General features: G+C 31.4%; 1 pseudogene; it reads left to right on the forward strand.

Moving 5' to 3' along the window:
• Nucleotides 1-840: 840 nt before the first annotated feature.
• LOC149565084 (pectinesterase pseudogene) lies at nucleotides 841-2,761 on the forward strand (annotated as a pseudogene).
• Nucleotides 2,762-8,218: the final 5,457 nt, after the last annotated feature.

The raw sequence follows: 8,218 nt of genomic DNA on the forward strand, positions 1-8,218 counted from the left end.
TTTATATCTCTAATCCTTCATTTCAATTTCATCCTTATATCTATTTCCCTTTCTCTCTAGATATTGGCAGGAATTTGGACACATTGCCTCTTTTAATTAAATATATAAAATTGTATTTAAAAAAAATTAATTTTTTTCCAATTAAATAAAAGAAGATAGGAATGTACTAAAACTCTATTTATTGTATATTAATTTTATAGAAATCTACCTAAAAAAATAGAACGTACTAAAAACTGTTGATAAGTGTAAATAGAATATTTTACATTTAGAAACTTTAAATATGACAAATAATCTCGATGACAGTGGTGCCTTGTTTTAGTATACGAAGTCCAACAGACTTTTATCTTTTCCCTCCATTCCCAGCCTTTTGGCATTCCAAATTAATGATAGCATCTTCATTAGTTTACACTTCATACCTTACTATTTCTTCCATCTTTCTAATTGTCGAAGGCGTGCCTAATAATCCAGGAAATTAAGTAAACAGAAAGGTGGTTGTTTAACTGAGATACTGAATTCATACAAGAAAGTACTTGAAGCCCAAAGACCATAATCCACGAAAACTGGACTTTAATCAAAAGGAAACTGCTTATATAGTTCACTGGAAATTATTGCAACATATTTTAGCAGTGAGATGTTATTATTGCAATTCCATTCTTAGAAGTAAACAAGCTCAGTCTAAATACAATATAAAAGGACCTCCATATTACCACGTAAAGATGGGGCGGGCTCACGAAATCTGAAATTTGCATATTATAAGAACAACTTACTTTTGCGTTGACGTTACTAAAAATCCACATCAATTTAGCAAACAAAGGTCTGTACCTTCAGATAACAGCTGCGATGAAGCCAAATAAAGAAGATATCTATGGAGGTGAAACCCATAATAAATCAAGTAAAGCATTAACAATGATCATTTTGGTGATATTTGCCTTTGTGTGTGTGATTGGGTTAGAGAATGAGGAGGAGGCGAGAATGAGGATCCAATTGAAATTGAGCATGGAGAAGGCAGACGAAGCATTTCAGTTTGCAGCTGGTCATGAACACAACATTATCGACAAAAGAGAACGCGCAGCGTGGCAAGGTTGTGTAAAGCTTTTAGAAGACACGGTGGATGATGTAAATGCAAGCTTAAACAAGATTGCACTCAAGGAAAGGGTGGTGACATGGCTCAGTGCAGCTTTGACAAACGTGGACACGTGTACAAATGGGTTTACACTTACAGAGATGAACATAACATCTAGAGGTAACTTCACGAATTTTATGTTAGCCAGAGTTATGAATGTAACGGAAACGGTGACCCAATCTCTTTCAATGTACTCAAGGCTTTTTGGGCACGTCTTACAGAAAAACGATGAAGAACTGGGTGGAGAGATGAATTTTGATCAGTATGAAGGTGGTTTTTCAGGTGAATGGGTATCGACTCCGACTCTTGTGGCGGACGCCGTTGTTGCGAAAGATGGGTCTGGGGAATTTGGGAGTATCAAAGAAGCAGTAAACTCAGCGCCAGAGAAGAGCAGGAGGAGATATGTGATCTATATAAAGGCCGGAGTTTACAGAGAAAATGTGGAGATACCGAAGAGGGTGACTAATTTGATGCTTGTTGGCGATGGGAAAGAGAAAACGGTGGTGACAGGATGTAGAAATAACCACGACGGTTACGACATCTTGACCTCTCCAACTGTTGGTATAGATTTGCTACACGATCCTCTTTATAATTATTATTAATTCTTTATGCTTATATTACAATACATGTTTTTTGCTAATATATAAACTTGAAGTACAATGATGAAGTTTTGATTAGTTCTAGTGGTTTATTTCAATTTAGATGTGTTCCTGCAAAGAATCAACTTCAACTTTCTTAAAAAATGGGAAACCTAACATTTAATCAACTAATTTCCATTTCCAATCTACATGTTCTAAAGAAAATTAAACTTTTAAATATTTTAATCAATTAAACTCAAATGGGATTTGTAAAACACAAATTGAAAAATGCATACAAACTTTTCTTATTGAAATATGAACAAAAACACAAGTGAGAGATTCTTGTACCTGCGCAGCTGTTTCAGGGGAGGGATTTATTGCAAGAGACATGACGTTCGAGAACACCGCCGGAGCGGAGAAGGGCCAAGCCGTTGCACTCCGAGTATCCGCAGACATGGCAGTCATCTACCGCTGCAGCATCAAAGGCTACCAAGACACCTTGTTCGCACACTCTCACCGCCAGTTCTACCGCGAAGTCGACATCTACGGCACCGTCGATTTCATCTTCGGCAACGCTGCGGTTGTCATCCAGAACAGCAACATCATCGCCAGAAGGCCGCTGAAGGGGCAGGCGAACGCCATTACTGCCCAGGGAAGAACAAGTCGGCACCAACACACGGGCATTGTAATCCAGAAATGCAGGGTGAGTGCCGATTCTGAACTGCAGCCCGTAAAAGAGTCGGTCCGTACGTACCTCGGAAGGCCGTGGAAGAAATACTCTCGCACGGTCTTAATGCAATGTACGCTCGATGATTTGATCGATCCCGCTGGTTGGCTACAATGGGATCGCGATGAATCTGATTTAACCAGCTTATATTATGGGGAATACATGAACGATGGCGCCGGTGCAGGAACGTCGGGAAGGGTTAAATGGGGTGGTTACCACGTCATCACAAGTGCTAGAAAAGCAAGACGATTCACTGTGCTCAAGTTTATCTATGGAAACTCCTGGATTCCACCAACAACTATTCCTTTTACATCCGGTTTATGGGCTGATTAACAATGAGTTAAATTTTTATACGTCATCTGTTACAAAAAAACTACACCGGTTGGGAGTGTTAGGAGCGTCTTTCATATTTCAGTTTGTTGTCAGACTCTCTAGTTACATCAACCTGTTCATCATCGGTAGTTCACTATCAATCTTCAGCAGTTAGTTTTCAGTGTGTTTAGCAGACATTTAGGGGATTTGGTGTATTTTCTATTGCGTTATCAGATCACTCAGTAAATGCATCCAGTTCAAAACTCGTCTCTGTAAATGTTTTTGATAAATCAAATTGTAATTGGACCATCTCAATCACATTGTTGTCAGCCCAAACGGATTTCTATTTTGGGAGCTTTTTCAATAGAAGTCATTTTTGAGAAATATTCTATAAACAATATTTTGCATTTTTTTAAAAAAAAATTCTTTTTTAATAAACTTTATATTTTACTATTACGTTTCTAATTCTCTCCTTTCTAATTTTATTTAACTTGCTAATTCTCTAATGTTTTTTTGTTAATTTCTATAAATGTCTATCAATAGCTTCAACTTTCTTATGCAATCTATATGTTGAAGAAAATTCGCTATCTAATCTTCCATCAATTTTATAGACAGATCGACTTTTGATATGGATGCTGAGGCAAGCAATTCTACTACGAAGGTATTTTTATTTCTTCTCATTTATTCTTTCTGTTGTTCTATTGTCATTTTCTTTTGGAAATAATCATTAGATGTGGCTTCAGAATTTTGTTTTTTCTTTGCTTGAATATTGTTTGAGAAAAATATAATTGTTGTTTGAGAATGCATATAATTGTTGTTCGAGTATAAAGAAAGTCAAAACGTTCAGTATTATGTAATTTTTCAAAAAGGTTTTGTTGTAGTTTTGGGAATGTTTGCTCTTGATCCGATTTCCATAGGTTTTTCCTACAAATTTTAGTTTGCCTGGGTGGCATGACGCATTTTTTCGTTTAAAACAATAACTTTAACTTTCACGTCTACAACATTAATTAGTTATCTTGTATTTCCTTATGTTCATTCTGTTGATATTGATTCTTAAAAATATAATTTCAAAAGTTGATTGAAAAAAATCTACAGAATAATCTAGAAACTATTCTGAAAATTGATGAATTTATATTGTTTAATTTTTTAATTTGTTCTATTAACATGAGTAGTGTTTCACCATTCAGAGATTGTCTGTTGTTGCTTCTATCGAATTTAAAGTAGCAATAGACATGGTTGATCAAGTAAACGTTTTAAAAATAATTATTTATAGTATCCACAATCTATGAAGATGAGTTGGATTACTTCTCAAATAAATTGAAAGTTTTAGTTTTCTATTTTTTGATCTTTTGATCACAACAATATTTTTTATTAGAATGATTTTTAATATTTTAAAATATTTCTTTAAAAAATAAAAATTATATTATAATATGTGAACTAATTTAAAACTATACATTATATGAACATTTAAATAAATATTATTAAATTATATGTGACATAAATAAATAATATAATTATTATTAATGAATAGTATAGTATAATTTAATTTTAAACTATTTATTTTTTTGTATATAATTAGACAAGTGGTAGGAACCATTACTTATGTCAGCTTTATTTACAATTATTAATTGTTTTTTAAAAAATAAAATTTATTCATTATTATATTATAATAAATTAATTAATTTTAAACTATATATCATATCATATGAAATTGTAAATAAATATTATTAAAGTTTATACCATATAAAAAATAATATAATAATTAAAAATGAATAGTATGTTGTAATTTTATTTTAAACTATATATTATATAAATTTCAATGCATATTTAAAAATTATTATTATTTAAGTATATAAACATCATTTAAAATCAATTGATATAAACTATAAAATGATTTCAAAATATACATTAGAATTTATTATAAAGATATAAATTATATAATAGATCCATAGCGAAAGAATTAGAAAGAAAACTGTAACTATTGCTTTTAAAATTTTTAAATTAATTGACATGCATTCTAAATTTTGAAATGTAGTTTGAAAATTAAATTGATTTCTTATTTTTCTTTGATTAAATAAAAAATTAATAGAATTAAATAACAGATTATTATTCATTTTACTTTGCCCTTTTACGTAAGTATAGTACAACTTTAATTTTTTTAATTTCAAATTTGTTTTACTTATATTGTAAATTCTGAAGTGTGCAATTTGAAATAGAAAATTATTTCTTATTTTTCTTTGATTAAATAAAAAATTAATAAAATTAATATGAATCTATTAGTATTTTGTTTTAATATGAATCTTTTTTGGGTATGAATCTATTGTATTTATATATTTAATTGTTATCATTGATTGTAACATATAGTATAGAACACTTGCCAAAAAGTATACACTTATAGTAATTTATAAGAAATTGGTTTTTAATTACATTTTGAATTTCTTATAAACTTTCTTTGTGTTGTACATACTTAGGATAAAATGCAAGAAGAGAAATCACCTTTCTTGCCCAACCAAATCACAAAATTTGGTATCCACCTACCTTGCATGGAAGTTGAGCTACCTAAAAGTGTTGGTCCTATAAATGATTATTGGTGTAGGTACGAGTGGCAACAAAAAACTTTCACTCATATGCATGGTTTTCTATGGCTTTCAAATGCACCAATGGACATGATCAATTGGAACAACCAATACAAATTATATTAGGCAAAGAAAATCATATTTCGATGATCAATGGTTACACTTCCATTATTGGGTTGACCTTTTATTTGTTGATCTTATGTGCTCACTCGAAATTTTTTCGAGCACTCAATTGTAGCATTTCAAAGATTTAAATATCTACATTACAAAAATTTCAATTAAAATTGTAAGCTTATTTTCCATGAAGCTAATACCATATTTTTTGTACAAGTGTAGTAAATATAAAGATTTTGATTTCAACTATTTCGTAACACTTTTTAAAGATTTAAATGGAAGATTATTAAGTTACTTTCACTTCAATACATGTTTTTTTTTCATGTGCCATGTATCACATGAATGAATGTCATTTTCTGTTGGTAACTTTACAATAAGTACACGGGGTTTGATTTTGACTATTTCTTAACTCTTTTTTAAGTTTACATAGAAAATTTATCTTAAATTTTAGTTTGTCTTTCCTATCGGCTCATCATTGCATGCACAAAAGCATGCAGCAACTAGTTTTTAAGGTTTTATGAATGTTTCTACTTATGATTATTTTTGAATTTTTACGAAAAAGTGATTTTTTAATCTATTTTATGAGCTGGCAAGTTTTGTTGGATTAACTATCAACTTTCTTTGGAATTTGTGATAAAGCTTGACCGTCTCATGTGTTCTATATTTATGATAGTTGTATTGGGCATTGATAGGTCGATCTTTTGGTGCAGCAACCACCCTAGCTTGTAACAAGTGGTATGAGAGCTTGGTCACGTTCAAATCTCCCGAGTAACGTTGAGGAGGGGATTGTGAACTAACCACCAATGTTCCCTTCAAGATTCATGAAAAGCTTAAGTGCCTCTTGTATTCTATAAGTCTAATAGTTATATTGGACATTGACAGATCATTCATATTTGTAATTTTCAGTAACATTAACAAAACTTTAAAAACACTTAAATTTTTGGCTTGCTAAATTCTCTATTTATATTATTAAATTACTCTTATACTATTTTAAAAAAAAACAAACAAACTAATATTTGCTAGCTAAATTCTCTATCTATATTATTAAATTTACTCTAATATTAAAAATTACAAATATGCATGATTTATTGCCATAAAACATCTCTATTTCCCCTTAAAATTAGACATTACATATTATTACTTTTAATCTAAATATTAGAGACAACTGGGAAATTTAAATTAAATTTTTTTTTTTTTCTAAGCTTTGCTTTGATATCTTAAAGAACCCAAATAACACATCTAACATTAAAATAATGCATTAAATTATTTTAGATCTTATTCTAGCATAGTCTTATATGAATATTATATGATCATCATTATTATTTTCATTTCTTAAATATAAAGAGGGCATCTCCCTAGTCCATTGAAATCATGTCCTAAGTTTACCTAGTAAAAAAAACTCCAATGACAAGTCAACTATAAAATAATAATAATTAGCATTCAATATCTTTTTTGAAATATGGATTCTTTGTATCTATTCATAATAACTTCCACCACCTACAATATCTAGTGCAAGATCATCTAGGGGTAAAGGTGAAACCCTAACTCATTTTTAGTTTGTAAATGGTCTAACCAACCATTGAGTGAATAAGGACTCAATATAAAGTCCCAAGATAGGTTTAAGAGGTTTGGTTAAGTAGGAGTTGAGTGTAAAGACCAATTAGGTCTTGATAAGCAAAAATTGCTCAAAAAGTCAAAACGTGGAAAAATGCCTAAAAAGGGGCAAGAATTGTTAAAAAGAGGTCCTTAGGTGTTTTGGGTTCATTTTATGAGGTTTGAAAACAAATTGGTCAAGTTTGAAGGCTTAACTTGCAAAAGTCGTCAAAATTGCTCATTGACAACTTTGCAATTTTTACAAAATTACAATAGCAACTTTTTACATAGTTTTGGAGAAAGAGCTACATGGGTAGTTATGGCCCAAACCAAAGGCCAAGATGGAAGAGGGAACCTATTCAAACACCTTCCAACTCATTTCCAAGGGTTAGACATGCATTTTTATGGACAATACCTATATGTGGTGCATTTTGTGATCAGAAAACATAGTTTGAAAGATTGAGTAGATAAGTTGGATTGAATAGCTTACTGTTTTGGATGGAGTAGTGCCTTGGGATCATTTTTTGATTATGTGCATACTTGTTTTGGTCTCAAGCATTCATTTTATAAGGTTTTGAAAATTAATTAGGTTTTACATTCCTACTGTCCAGTTTTGTGTATTAGTAATAAACATGGCTAAGGCTTGACTTCCCATGGTTGAAAATTCATGGCCTTTGGTAATCAAGAAGTGGCCTTTGTACACTATGTAAATACTAGTTTTGGAGTTTGTGGCAGTCAAGAAGTTAATTTTACATGTGAGCCCTAGGCAAGCAACAAAGGTTTATCAATGTGCAATGAAGGCTTGTAAGTGAGTTCTAAATGGAACCGTGGATTGGCATGTGCCAACCTTGAATAGAAAGTGGTAAAGGAGAGTGTTAGGTGTCCTTAGACTAATGGATAAGGTCTAACGTAAGCATTAGAGCATTTGGGAATAGTTTTGTTGCTATTGTCCATAAAAACCTCATTGTAGGGGCAAACTAGGATTGTACGGTACGAACACCATGGAGACCTAAGACCTAAATTTTTTTCAATATTAGGTCATTAGGAACCAAAGTCTTGAAGGCACCAAGTGGCCTTATTAAGAGTTTTTGGGTGTTATTAACAATTCCTTGTTTTTAGGAGGGCTAATACGAGCTCTTAGGGCTACAAGGGCAAACATGGCAAGTTTGGCTTGTGGGAGTGTCAAACTTGGAAA

This window comes from Cupressus sempervirens, chromosome 3 (assembly GCF_028749045.1).
Source record: "Cupressus sempervirens isolate cs-2001-9-10 chromosome 3, ASM2874904v1, whole genome shotgun sequence".
Lineage (NCBI taxonomy): Eukaryota > Viridiplantae > Streptophyta > Pinopsida > Cupressales > Cupressaceae > Cupressus > Cupressus sempervirens.